We start from the raw sequence: 13,465 nt of genomic DNA, 5'->3' as shown, positions 1-13,465 counted from the left end.
TACCGGCCTGCAATAGTAATACAAGTTTTACACAGGTCACAAGTTTTTAAAGGCCATCCCTGAGTGAGACTAAGCTTTTAGGGAGCAAACACAAAAGCAGACACTGCCCATTGTTTCTGCCCGGTCTCGAACCGGGGACCTTTCGCGTGTTAGGCGAACGTGATAACCACTACACTACAGAAACAAGCATGAGGGCTTGACTGAAGGAGCAAAATTCCCCTCATATGTTTGCCCGATTGCCTCTATACTTGATCAGCAGTTGCTCGCAAAGCGAGGAGTAAGTGTGAAAATTGCAGCGTTGTTAGCCAGCAAGCGTACACTCAGATGTACTGAAAAGTCACAGCTGCGGGTAGAGACAAATATCTGATGCCTAAATGCCTGAAACCAGAGCCTGTGAAAGCATCACACAGAGCACACTGAAAGCAAGCAGGAAGGAAGCCAAGGCATGGTGATCCTTTTTTTCTCCTGAGGCTAAAAATATTTTGCACAACAATGCTTTGAGTGGAATGAGGAATCTTCAAGCTTTGTGTATTTTGAGTAAAATTTGTGTGTTTTCTGCTAAAAAGGGTGTGTTGGGGATTTGGACCCGGACACCAACGAGCGAAGGCACAGAAGCACCACTGCTCAGACCCTGCTCCTAGGGTTGAGGGCAGAGAGTGGGCGAATACATCGCAAGGCAAGAAAATGCACATGGTTCTCTCTTCTGCAATATGACTAGAGTCATTTCCATGGTCGTCATCGAACATGACATAAAACGCCTCTATCCTTTAGACCTTTTGGCCCATAATTACAAGAGGATGACTGAGTGAGACGCTCTGCCAAATTTGGCAGCCTCGCACTCAGTCATTTTCAAAATGCAGGGAAGCGCCGTATTTAGTAGAATACAGCGCACCCCTGTGCTTCCCTCTGCGCCAGCTCTAAATTAGCTGCCGAGCACCAACGCAGCCATCCTTGCGCCATGGTACAAGGATGGCTGCGTGGAGGGGGAAATTGTTTTTGTTCAGGAAGGCACACCTTCCTGCACAACAGAAATCTTCAGTGGCGATATGTTCGTGCAGCACACATAGAAAGAGCAAAAATGAGGAGAAATGAAAACATTTCTGCTCGTTTCTCCACTATAACGACACCCATTGTATGGCGCTTGGATTTTGGCGCTGCCACAGATTTACAAAAACTCGTAAAACTGGAGCAGCATCAAAATGCTATGGTGTTGCAGTGGCCCACCCAGAGCAACGCCCATTGCACGCCCCTTCCAGGGAAAGGGCTGCGTGTGAAGGGGCCGTATTTACAAGGTGGTGTTAAGCCACAAAACGTGGTTGAACGGCGTCTTGTAAATACGGCACAGTACATAGTGCCACCGGGGCGTCACTAAAGATGATGTGCCGGTGGCGATAGGGCCTTGTAAGTCTGGCCCTTTCTTTGCTCAAGGTGTATGTTCTTGGTGAAGGTAGGAAAGCCATTTTCGCTCTCATACCTTCCTTCCTTGGCTGGCTTGACCACAGTAGGCCCAGGCTTCAATGGAAAGGTCAAAAAGGGAGCAACTGACTGCCGTAAGGTGTATCGTCTTCTCTTGGTGAGTTGAGACCGATGCCCTTGGAGCGTAGTACCTCACGATGGTGAGGGAAAGACACAGCCTCTTTAATTTCAATTTACCTGTCAGGTGAGGTGGTAAATGCAAATAATGTGATAAAGCACAGCAACTTGCTGTTTCTGCCTGGCCTCGAACCAGGGACCTTTCGCGTGTAAGGCGAACGTGATAACCACTACACTACAGAAACAGACATGCCTGCTTATTTGCTTCATGTGGCTATGCATTGGACTGGAACCACTGCACTGGAAACAGACACACCTGCTTTCTTTATGTGGCTATGCTTTGGACTGGAATGCAAGGACTAAGGGACAATATTCATGACGCTCAAAGCTGAGCCTTTCTGACAGGATCTCTTCCTTTGGAAGAAAGGAACTGGGATCACTTTCATTCCAAGAGGTGATTTCAAAACCAGCCCTGCAATTACTTTGGAGAAGCACTGTGCATTTCATGTTCCAACGAGAAGTGCTGCTCCAACACAAAAAAGCAGTTAGAAAGAAATCCCGCACTCCTTCATCATGCCGAACTGCCTCGACACCAGTAGAAAGCATGCAATGCATTCCACCATGGCATCTTACAAGAGTGGAAAGCAGAAATACTCCTGTTTAAAAACAGATCGAACCTATGAAGGCACGGGCTCGTCCGGGATTTGAACCCGGGACCTCTCACACCCAAAGCGAGAATCATACCCCTAGACCAACGAGCCTGCTGCTGCAAAAGCCTTTCAAACATCTTCTGAAGTGTCTTTGTGAAAAAGCAGGGCCACTTGGAGACTCTCCTTCTAAGCGTGCCATAGCAATTGATGTTTTGTGCCAAGGGGTTTTTTTTTGCCTCTAGCAAGGCAAGAGGTAGTCAAGAAGCCCTATGCTAGCAAGCTGAACTGTGGCGCTGATGAGAAAAGCAGACCCTTTCTGGTAGTTGTACGCCTCCGCAGGACCTGGGCCCTTGCACCGTAGACTTCCAGACCAGAAGCACTGAAGGGCCTGCCATCTCTTGCGCCTGAGCCAGAGGAGCATGCCTCTTGTATTCAAGCACAATTGCTCGCTCAGTGCTCGATCAGGCGAGATTTATATGAGTGCCTCACAGGCCTGAAACACTCACCTGGGAGACGCGGGGTGGCTGAATTCCCAGAATGGCCTTCGATAGGAAAATCACCTCCTTTCCTCCCGACTCATTTCAGAATTGGGTGAAAATCGCAAGACAGTGTTCAGGGGTGCATGGGTACTGCCTACTCCCAGCTGCCTCTCTGTCTTCTTCATGTTAATTTCAAGTCACAAGGAGGGACCATTGCCATTCTGCTCCGCCCACCTAACCAGGAAACCCAGGTTGAGCTTGTCTGCCTGTTGTTGTTGCAGGGGCAGTGCCTTCTCTGCCCAAAAGTGGCAGGAGAGCCTCACTTCAAACGATGGAATCAACTGCTTAAGTAGAAACCAGCATGGTAGTTACAGTGATAAGGTGCAGCTCTAACAGAAGGCGTGACTGAGATGCCCCTTCCAGAAATACATGGAATGCTGATTGAGGGCCCAGCCGGAGGGTTGGTGGATTTCTTTTCATATGCTACAGCAGCTTGCAAAGATAGTGTTGTGGGGAGCTGGCTGTGCAAGCAGAGGAAGATTTAAGGGCAGAAAATAGACCTATCAGAAGTGCGATATGAACCCACAACTACATGAGCAAACCAGGATGCTTAGCTTAACTGAAGATCAAGCTCTCTTGAGGCTGCCGCCTTAGACCACTCGGCCATCCTGACAGCTGAGTCTGTGTTTAGGTCTGACTCCTCAGTCTGCACTTGTCGATGCTGCCGCTTGCAATGTTCCTATCAAGGTGACAGGTTTAAAGGCCCCACAATATAACATGGCCAAGAAAAAAAAAAGTAAAAAACAGAATAAGAAACCAGGCACATGCACGACTACGCAAAGATGCAGATAACTTTTTACCGGCCTGCAATAGTAATACAAGTTTTACACAGGTCACAAGTTTTTAAAGGCCATCCCTGAGTGAGACTAAGCTTTTAGGGAGCAAACACAAAAGCAGACACTGCCCATTGTTTCTGCCCGGTCTCGAACCGGGGACCTTTCGCGTGTTAGGCGAACGTGATAACCACTACACTACAGAAACAAGCATGAGGGCTTGACTGAAGGAGCAAAATTCCCCTCATATGTTTGCCCGATTGCCTCTATACTTGATCAGCAGTTGCTCGCAAAGCGAGGAGTAAGTGTGAAAATTGCAGCGTTGTCAGCCAGCAAGCGTACACTCAGATGTACTGAAAAGTCACAGCTGCGGGTAGAGACAAATATCTGATGCCTAAATGCCTGAAACCAGAGCCTGTGAAAGCATCACACAGAGCACACTGAAAGCAAGCAGGAAGGAAGCCAAGGCATGGTGATCCTTTTTTTCTCCTGAGGCTAAAAATATTTTGCACAACAATGCTTTGAGTGGAATGAGGAATCTTCAAGCTTTGTGTATTTTGAGTAAAATTTGTGTGTTTTCTGCTAAAAAGGGTGTGTTGGGGATTTGGACCCGGACACCAACGAGCGAGGGCACAGAAGCACCACTGCTCAGACCCTGCTCCTAGGGTTGAGGGCAGAGAGTGGGCGAATACATCGCAAGGCAAGAAAATGCACATGGTTCTCTCTTCTGCAATATGACTAGAGTCATTTCCATGGTCGTCATCGAACATGACATAAAACGCCTCTATCCTTTAGACCTTTTGGCCCATAATTACAAGAGGATGACTGAGTGAGACGCTCTGCCAAATTTGGCAGCCTCGCACTCAGTCATTTTCAAAATGCAGGGAAGCGCCGTATTTAGTAGAATACAGCGCACCCCTGTGCTTCCCTCTGCGCCAGCTCTAAATTAGCTGCCGAGCACCAACGCAGCCATCCTTGCGCCATGGTACAAGGATGGCTGCGTGGAGGGGGAAATTGTTTTTGTTCAGGAAGGCACACCTTCCTGCACAACAGAAATCTTCAGTGGCGATATGTTCGTGCAGCACACATAGAAAGAGCAAAAATGAGGAGAAATGAAAACATTTCTGCTCGTTTCTCCACTATAACGACACCCATTGTATGGCGCTTGGATTTTGGCGCTGCCACAGATTTACAAAAACTCGTAAAACTGGAGCAGCATCAAAATGCTATGGTGTTGCAGTGGCCCACCCAGAGCAACGCCCATTGCACGCCCCTTCCAGGGAAAGGGCTGCGTGTGAAGGGGCCGTATTTACAAGGTGGTGTTAAGCCACAAAACGTGGTTGAACGGCGTCTTGTAAATACGGCACAGTACATAGTGCCACCGGGGCGTCACTAAAGATGATGTGCCGGTGGCGATAGGGCCTTGTAAGTCTGGCCCTTTCTTTGCTCAAGGTGTATGTTCTTGGTGAAGGTAGGAAAGCCATTTTCGCTCTCATACCTTCCTTCCTTGGCTGGCTTGACCACAGTAGGCCCAGGCTTCAATGGAAAGGTCAAAAAGGGAGCAACTGACTGCCGTAAGGTGTATCGTTTTCTCTTGGTGAGTTGAGACCGATGCCCTTGGAGCGTAGTACCTCACGATGGTGAGGGATAGACACAGCCTCTTTAATTTCAATTTACCTGTCAGGTGAGGTGGTAAATGCAAATAATGTGATAAAGCACAGCAACTTGCTGTTTCTGCCTGGCCTCGAACCAGGGACCTTTCGCGTGTAAGGCGAACGTGATAACCACTACAGAAACAGACATGCCTGCTTATTTGCTTCATGTGGCTATGCATTGGACTGGAACCACTGCACTGGAAACAGACACACCTGCTTTCTTTATGTGGCTATGCTTTGGACTGGAATGCAAGGACTAAGGGACAATATTCATGACGCTCAAAGCTGAGCCTTTCTGACAGGATCTCTTCCTTTGGAAGAAAGGAACTGGGATCACTTTCATTCCAAGAGGTGATTTCAAAACCAGCCCTGCAATTACTTTGGAGAAGCACTGTGCATTTCATGTTCCAACGAGAAGTGCTGCTCCAACACAAAAAAGCAGTTAGAAAGAAATCCCGCACTCCTTCATCATGCCGAACTGCCTCGACACCAGTAGAAAGCATGCAATGCATTCCACCATGGCATCTTACAAGAGTGGAAAGCAGAAATACTCCTGTTTAAAAACAGATCGAACCTATGAAGGCACGGGCTCGTCCGGGATTTGAACCCGGGACCTCTCACACCCAAAGCGAGAATCATACCCCTAGACCAACGAGCCTGCTGCTGCAAAAGCCTTTCAAACATCTTCTGAAGTGTCTTTGTGAAAAAGCAGGGCCACTTGGAGACTCTCCTTCTAAGCGTGCCATAGCAATTGATGTTTTGTGCCAAGGGGTTTTTTTTTGCCTCTAGCAAGGCAAGAGGTAGTCAAGAAGCCCTATGCTAGCAAGCTGAACTGTGGCGCTGATGAGAAAAGCAGACCCTTTCTGGTAGTTGTACGCCTCCGCAGGACCTGGGCCCTTGCACCGTAGACTTCCAGACCAGAAGCACTGAAGGGCCTGCCATCTCTTGCGCCTGAGCCAGAGGAGCATGCCTCTTGTATTCAAGCACAATTGCTCGCTCAGTGCTCGATCAGGCGAGATTTATATGAGTGCCTCACAGGCCTGAAACACTCACCTGGGAGACGCGGGGTGGCTGAATTCCCAGAATGGCCTTCGATAGGAAAATCACCTCCTTTCCTCCCGACTCATTTCAGAATTGGGTGAAAATCGCAAGACAGTGTTCAGGGGTGCATGGGTACTGCCTACTCCCAGCTGCCTCTCTGTCTTCTTCATGTTAATTTCAAGTCACAAGGAGGGACCATTGCCATTCTGCTCCGCCCACCTAACCAGGAAACCCAGGTTGAGCTTGTCTGCCTGTTGTTGTTGCAGGGGCAGTGCCTTCTCTGCCCAAAAGTGGCAGGAGAGCCTCACTTCAAACGATGGAATCAACTGCTTAAGTAGAAACCAGCATGGTAGTTACAGTGATAAGGTGCAGCTCTAACAGAAGGCGTGACTGAGATGCCCCTTCCAGAAATACATGGAATGCTGATTGAGGGCCCAGCCGGAGGGTTGGTGGATTTCTTTTCATATGCTACAGCAGCTTGCAAAGATAGTGTTGTGGGGAGCTGGCTGTGCAAGCAGAGGAAGATTTAAGGGCAGAAAATAGACCTATCAGAAGTGCGATATGAACCCACAACTACATGAGCAAACCAGGATGCTTAGCTTAACTGAAGATCAAGCTCTCTTGAGGCTGCCGCCTTAGACCACTCGGCCATCCTGACAGCTGAGTCTGTGTTTAGGTCTGACTCCTCAGTCTGCACTTGTCGATGCTGCCGCTTGCAATGTTCCTATCAAGGTGACAGGTTTAAAGGCCCCACAATATAACATGGCCAAGAAAAAAAAAAGTAAAAAACAGAATAAGAAACCAGGCACATGCACGACTACGCAAAGATGCAGATAACTTTTTACCGGCCTGCAATAGTAATACAAGTTTTACACAGGTCACAAGTTTTTAAAGGCCATCCCTGAGTGAGACTAAGCTTTTAGGGAGCAAACACAAAAGCAGACACTGCCCATTGTTTCTGCCCGGTCTCGAACCGGGGACCTTTCGCGTGTTAGGCGAACGTGATAACCACTACACTACAGAAACAAGCATGAGGGCTTGACTGAAGGAGCAAAATTCCCCTCATATGTTTGCCCGATTGCCTCTATACTTGATCAGCAGTTGCTCGCAAAGCGAGGAGTAAGTGTGAAAATTGCAGCGTTGTCAGCCAGCAAGCGTACACTCAGATGTACTGAAAAGTCACAGCTGCGGGTAGAGACAAATATCTGATGCCTAAATGCCTGAAACCAGAGCCTGTGAAAGCATCACACAGAGCACACTGAAAGCAAGCAGGAAGGAAGCCAAGGCATGGTGATCCTTTTTTTCTCCTGAGGCTAAAAATATTTTGCACAACAATGCTTTGAGTGGAATGAGGAATCTTCAAGCTTTGTGTATTTTGAGTAAAATTTGTGTGTTTTCTGCTAAAAAGGGTGTGTTGGGGATTTGGACCCGGACACCAACGAGCGAGGGCACAGAAGCACCACTGCTCAGACCCTGCTCCTAGGGTTGAGGGCAGAGAGTGGGCGAATACATCGCAAGGCAAGAAAATGCACATGGTTCTCTCTTCTGCAATATGACTAGAGTCATTTCCATGGTCGTCATCGAACATGACATAAAACGCCTCTATCCTTTAGACCTTTTGGCCCATAATTACAAGAGGATGACTGAGTGAGACGCTCTGCCAAATTTGGCAGCCTCGCACTCAGTCATTTTCAAAATGCAGGGAAGCGTCGTATTTAGTAGAATACAGCGCACCCCTGTGCTTCCCTCTGCGCCAGCTCTAAATTAGCTGCCGAGCACCAACGCAGCCATCCTTGCGCCATGGTACAAGGATGGCTGCTTGGAGGGGGAAATTGTTTTTGTTCAGGAAGGCACACCTTCCTGCACAACAGAAATCTTCAGTGGCGATATGTTCGTGCAGCACACATAGAAAGAGCAAAAATGAGGAGAAATGAAAACATTTCTGCTCGTTTCTCCACTATAACGACACCCATTGTATGGCGCTTGGATTTTGGCGCTGCCACAGATTTACAAAAACTCGTAAAACTGGAGCAGCATCAAAATGCTATGGTGTTGCAGTGGCCCACCCAGAGCAACGCCCATTGCACGCCCCTTCCAGGGAAAGGGCTGCGTGTGAAGGGGCCGTATTTACAAGGTGGTGTTAAGCCACAAAACGTGGTTGAACGGCGTCTTGTAAATACGGCACAGTACATAGTGCCACCGGGGCGTCACTAAAGATGATGTGCCGGTGGCGATAGGGCCTTGTAAGTCTGGCCCTTTCTTTGCTCAAGGTGTATGTTCTTGGTGAAGGTAGGAAAGCCATTTTCGCTCTCATACCTTCCTTCCTTGGCTGGCTTGACCACAGTAGGCCCAGGCTTCAATGGAAAGGTCAAAAAGGGAGCAACTGACTGCCGTAAGGTGTATCGTCTTCTCTTGGTGAGTTGAGACCGATGCCCTTGGAGCGTAGTACCTCACGATGGTGAGGGATAGACACAGCCTCTTTAATTTCAATTTACCTGTCAGGTGAGGTGGTAAATGCAAATAATGTGATAAAGCACAGCAACTTGCTGTTTCTGCCTGGCCTCGAACCAGGGACCTTTCGCGTGTAAGGCGAACGTGATAACCACTACACTACAGAAACAGACATGCCTGCTTATTTGCTTCATGTGGCTATGCATTGGACTGGAACCACTGCACTGGAAACAGACACACCTGCTTTCTTTATGTGGCTATGCTTTGGACTGGAATGCAAGGACTAAGGGACAATATTCATGACGCTCAAAGCTGAGCCTTTCTGACAGGATCTCTTCCTTTGGAAGAAAGGAACTGGGATCACTTTCATTCCAAGAGGTGATTTCAAAACCAGCCCTGCAATTACTTTGGAGAAGCACTGTGCATTTCATGTTCCAACGAGAAGTGCTGCTCCAACACAAAAAAGCAGTTAGAAAGAAATCCCGCACTCCTTCATCATGCCGAACTGCCTCGACACCAGTAGAAAGCATGCAATGCATTCCACCATGGCATCTTACAAGAGTGGAAAGCAGAAATACTCCTGTTTAAAAACAGATCGAACCTATGAAGGCACGGGCTCGTCCGGGATTTGAACCCGGGACCTCTCACACCCAAAGCGAGAATCATACCCCTAGACCAACGAGCCTGCTGCTGCAAAAGCCTTTCAAACATCTTCTGAAGTGTCTTTGTGAAAAAGCAGGGCCACTTGGAGACTCTCCTTCTAAGCGTGCCATAGCAATTGATGTTTTGTGCCAAGGGGTTTTTTTTTGCCTCTAGCAAGGCAAGAGGTAGTCAAGAAGCCCTATGCTAGCAAGCTGAACTGTGGCGCTGATGAGAAAAGCAGACCCTTTCTGGTAGTTGTACGCCTCCGCAGGACCTGGGCCCTTGCACCGTAGACTTCCAGACCAGAAGCACTGAAGGGCCTGCCATCTCTTGCGCCTGAGCCAGAGGAGCATGCCTCTTGTATTCAAGCACAATTGCTCGCTCAGTGCTCGATCAGGCGAGATTTATATGAGTGCCTCACAGGCCTGAAACACTCACCTGGGAGACGCGGGGTGGCTGAATTCCCAGAATGGCCTTCGATAGGAAAATCACCTCCTTTCCTCCCGACTCATTTCAGAATTGGGTGAAAATCGCAAGACAGTGTTCAGGGGTGCATGGGTACTGCCTACTCCCAGCTGCCTCTCTGTCTTCTTCATGTTAATTTCAAGTCACAAGGAGGGACCATTGCCATTCTGCTCCGCCCACCTAACCAGGAAACCCAGGTTGAGCTTGTCTGCCTGTTGTTGTTGCAGGGGCAGTGCCTTCTCTGCCCAAAAGTGGCAGGAGAGCCTCACTTCAAACGATGGAATCAACTGCTTAAGTAGAAACCAGCATGGTAGTTACAGTGATAAGGTGCAGCTCTAACAGAAGGCGTGACTGAGATGCCCCTTCCAGAAATACATGGAATGCTGATTGAGGGCCCAGCCGGAGGGTTGGTGGATTTCTTTTCATATGCTACAGCAGCTTGCAAAGATAGTGTTGTGGGGAGCTGGCTGTGCAAGCAGAGGAAGATTTAAGGGCAGAAAATAGACCTATCAGAAGTGCGATATGAACCCACAACTACATGAGCAAACCAGGATGCTTAGCTTAACTGAAGATCAAGCTCTCTTGAGGCTGCCGCCTTAGACCACTCGGCCATCCTGACAGCTGAGTCTGTGTTTAGGTCTGACTCCTCAGTCTGCACTTGTCGATGCTGCCGCTTGCAATGTTCCTATCAAGGTGACAGGTTTAAAGGCCCCACAATATAACATGGCCAAGAAAAAAAAAAGTAAAAAACAGAATAAGAAACCAGGCACATGCACGACTACGCAAAGATGCAGATAACTTTTTACCGGCCTGCAATAGTAATACAAGTTTTACACAGGTCACAAGTTTTTAAAGGCCATCCCTGAGTGAGACTAAGCTTTTAGGGAGCAAACACAAAAGCAGACACTGCCCATTGTTTCTGCCCGGTCTCGAACCGGGGACCTTTCGCGTGTTAGGCGAACGTGATAACCACTACACTACAGAAACAAGTATGAGGGCTTGACTGAAGGAGCAAAATTCCCCTCATATGTTTGCCCGATTGCCTCTATACTTGATCAGCAGTTGCTCGCAAAGCGAGGATTAAGTGTGAAAATTGCAGCGTTGTCAGCCAGCAAGCGTACACTCAGATGTACTGAAAAGTCACAGCTGCGGGTAGAGACAAATATCTGATGCCTAAATGCCTGAAACCAGAGCCTGTGAAAGCATCACACAGAGCACACTGAAAGCAAGCAGGAAGGAAGCCAAGGCATGGTGATCCTTTTTTTCTCCTGAGGCTAAAAATATTTTGCACAACAATGCTTTGAGTGGAATGAGGAATCTTCAAGCTTTGTGTATTTTGAGTAAAATTTGTGTGTTTTCTGCTAAAAAGGGTGTGTTGGGGATTTGGACCCGGACACCAACGAGCGAGGGCACAGAAGCACCACTGCTCAGACCCTGCTCCTAGGGTTGAGGGCAGAGAGTGGGCGAATACATCGCAAGGCAAGAAAATGCACATGGTTCTCTCTTCTGCAATATGACTAGAGTCATTTCCATGGTCGTCATCGAACATGACATAAAACGCCTCTATCCTTTAGACCTTTTGGCCCATAATTACAAGAGGATGACTGAGTGAGACGCTCTGCCAAATTTGGCAGCCTCGCACTCAGTCATTTTCAAAATGCAGGGAAGCGCCGTATTTAGTAGAATACAGCGCACCCCTGTGCTTCCCTCTGCGCCAGCTCTATATTAGCTGCCGAGCACCAAAGCAGCCATCCTTGCGCCATGGTACAAGGATGGCTGCGTGGAGGGGGAAATTGTTTTTGTTCAGGAAGGCACACCTTCCTGCACAACAGAAATCTTCAGTGGCGATATGTTCGTGCAGCACACATAGAAAGAGCAAAAATGAGGAGAAATGAAAACATTTCTGCTCGTTTCTCCACTATAACGACACCCATTGTATGGCGCTTGGATTTTGGCGCTGCCACAGATTTACAAAAACTCGTCAAACTGGAGCAGCATCAAAATGCTATGGTGTTGCAGTGGCCCACCCAGAGCAACGCCCATTGCACGCCCCTTCCAGGGAAAGGGCTGCGTGTGAAGGGGCCGTATTTACAAGGTGGTGTTAAGCCACAAAACGTGGTTGAACGGCGTCTTGTAAATACGGCACAGTACATAGTGCCACCGGGGCGTCACTAAAGATGATGTGCCGGTGGCGATAGGGCCTTGTAAGTCTGGCCCTTTCTTTGCTCAAGGTGTATGTTCTTGGTGAAGGTAGGAAAGCCATTTTCGCTCTCATACCTTCCTTCCTTGGCTGGCTTGACCACAGTAGGCCCAGGCTTCAATGGAAAGGTCAAAAAGGGAGCAACTGACTGCCGTAAGGTGTATCGTCTTCTCTTGGTGAGTTGAGACCGATGCCCTTGGAGCGTAGTACCTCACGATGGTGAGGGATAGACACAGCCTCTTTAATTTCAATTTACCTGTCAGGTGAGGTGGTAAATGCAAATAATGTGATAAAGCACAGCAACTTGCTGTTTCTGCCTGGCCTCGAACCAGGGACCTTTCGCGTGTAAGGCGAACGTGATAACCACTACAGAAACAGACATGCCTGCTTATTTGCTTCATGTGGCTATGCATTGGACTGGAACCACTGCACTGGAAACAGACACACCTGCTTTCTTTATGTGGCTATGCTTTGGACTGGAATGCAAGGACTAAGGGACAATATTCATGACGCTCAAAGCTGAGCCTTTCTGACAGGATCTCTTCCTTTGGAAGAAAGGAACTGGGATCACTTTCATTCCAAGAGGTGATTTCAAAACCAGCCCTGCAATTACTTTGGAGAAGCACTGTGCATTTCATGTTCCAACGAGAAGTGCTGCTCCAACACAAAAAAGCAGTTAGAAAGAAATCCCGCACTCCTTCATCATGCCGAACTGCCTCGACACCAGTAGAAAGCATGCAATGCATTCCACCATGGCATCTTACAAGAGTGGAAAGCAGAAATACTCCTGTTTAAAAACAGATCGAACCTATGAAGGCACAGGCTCGTCCGGGATTTGAACCCGGGACCTCTCACACCCAAAGCGAGAATCATACCCCTAGACCAACGAGCCTGCTGCTGCAAAAGCCTTTCAAACATCTTCTGAAGTGTCTTTGTGAAAAAGCAGGGCCACTTGGAGACTCTCCTTCTAAGCGTGCCATAGCAATTGATGTTTTGTGCCAAGGGTTTTTTTTTTGCCTCTAGCAAGGCAAGAGGTAGTCAAGAAGCCCTATGCTAGCAAGCTGAACTGTGGCGCTGATGAGAAAAGCAGACCCTTTCTGGTAGTTGTACGCCTCCGCAGGACCTGGGCCCTTGCACCGTAGACTTCCCGACCAGAAGCACTGAAGGGCCTGCCATCTCTTGCGCCTGAGCCAGAGGAGCATGCCTCTTGTATTCAAGCACAATTGCTCGCTCAGTGCTCGATCAGGCGAGATTTATATGAGTGCCTCACAGGCCTGAAACACTCACCTGGGAGACGCGGGGTGGCTGAATTCCCAGAATGGCCTTCGATAGGAAAATCACCTCCTTTCCTCCCGACTCATTTCAGAATTGGGTGAAAATCGCAAGACAGTGTTCAGGGGTGCATGGGTACTGCCTACTCCCAGCTGCCTCTCTGTCTTCTTCATGTTAATTTCAAGTCACAAGGAGGGACCATTGCCATTCTGCTCCGCCCACCTAACCAGGAAACCCAGGTTGA

At 48.4% G+C, this 13,465-nt stretch overlaps 10 non-coding genes across 10 annotated transcripts; all 10 read right to left on the bottom strand.

Moving 5' to 3' along the window:
* Positions 1-111: 111 nt before the first annotated feature.
* Positions 112-184, bottom strand: TRNAV-AAC (transfer RNA valine (anticodon AAC)). The gene has a single exon. It is a non-coding gene; the product is annotated as a tRNA-Val (tRNA).
* A 1,521-nt stretch (positions 185-1,705) lies between these two features.
* On the bottom strand, positions 1,706-1,778 carry TRNAV-UAC (transfer RNA valine (anticodon UAC)). Its single transcript has one exon. It is a non-coding gene; the product is annotated as a tRNA-Val (tRNA).
* Positions 1,779-2,222: 444 nt separating this feature from the next.
* TRNAP-UGG (transfer RNA proline (anticodon UGG)) lies at positions 2,223-2,294 on the bottom strand. The gene has a single exon. It is a non-coding gene; the product is annotated as a tRNA-Pro (tRNA).
* A 1,336-nt stretch (positions 2,295-3,630) lies between these two features.
* TRNAV-AAC (transfer RNA valine (anticodon AAC)) lies at positions 3,631-3,703 on the bottom strand. The gene has a single exon. It is a non-coding gene; the product is annotated as a tRNA-Val (tRNA).
* A 2,033-nt stretch (positions 3,704-5,736) lies between these two features.
* On the bottom strand, positions 5,737-5,808 carry TRNAP-UGG (transfer RNA proline (anticodon UGG)). The gene has a single exon. It is a non-coding gene; the product is annotated as a tRNA-Pro (tRNA).
* A 1,336-nt stretch (positions 5,809-7,144) lies between these two features.
* Positions 7,145-7,217, bottom strand: TRNAV-AAC (transfer RNA valine (anticodon AAC)). Its single transcript has one exon. It is a non-coding gene; the product is annotated as a tRNA-Val (tRNA).
* Positions 7,218-8,738: 1,521 nt separating this feature from the next.
* TRNAV-UAC (transfer RNA valine (anticodon UAC)) lies at positions 8,739-8,811 on the bottom strand. Its single transcript has one exon. It is a non-coding gene; the product is annotated as a tRNA-Val (tRNA).
* A 444-nt stretch (positions 8,812-9,255) lies between these two features.
* Positions 9,256-9,327, bottom strand: TRNAP-UGG (transfer RNA proline (anticodon UGG)). Its single transcript has one exon. It is a non-coding gene; the product is annotated as a tRNA-Pro (tRNA).
* A 1,336-nt stretch (positions 9,328-10,663) lies between these two features.
* Positions 10,664-10,736, bottom strand: TRNAV-AAC (transfer RNA valine (anticodon AAC)). Its single transcript has one exon. It is a non-coding gene; the product is annotated as a tRNA-Val (tRNA).
* Positions 10,737-12,769: 2,033 nt separating this feature from the next.
* TRNAP-UGG (transfer RNA proline (anticodon UGG)) lies at positions 12,770-12,841 on the bottom strand. The gene has a single exon. It is a non-coding gene; the product is annotated as a tRNA-Pro (tRNA).
* Positions 12,842-13,465: the final 624 nt, after the last annotated feature.

The sequence above is a fragment of the Pleurodeles waltl genome, chromosome 10 (genome assembly GCF_031143425.1).
Source record: "Pleurodeles waltl isolate 20211129_DDA chromosome 10, aPleWal1.hap1.20221129, whole genome shotgun sequence".
In the NCBI taxonomy this organism is placed as follows: Eukaryota; Metazoa; Chordata; class Amphibia; order Caudata; family Salamandridae; genus Pleurodeles; species Pleurodeles waltl.
The sequence above is the reverse complement of the archived record's forward strand: the minus strand, read 5'-3'. Positions and strand labels throughout refer to the sequence as shown.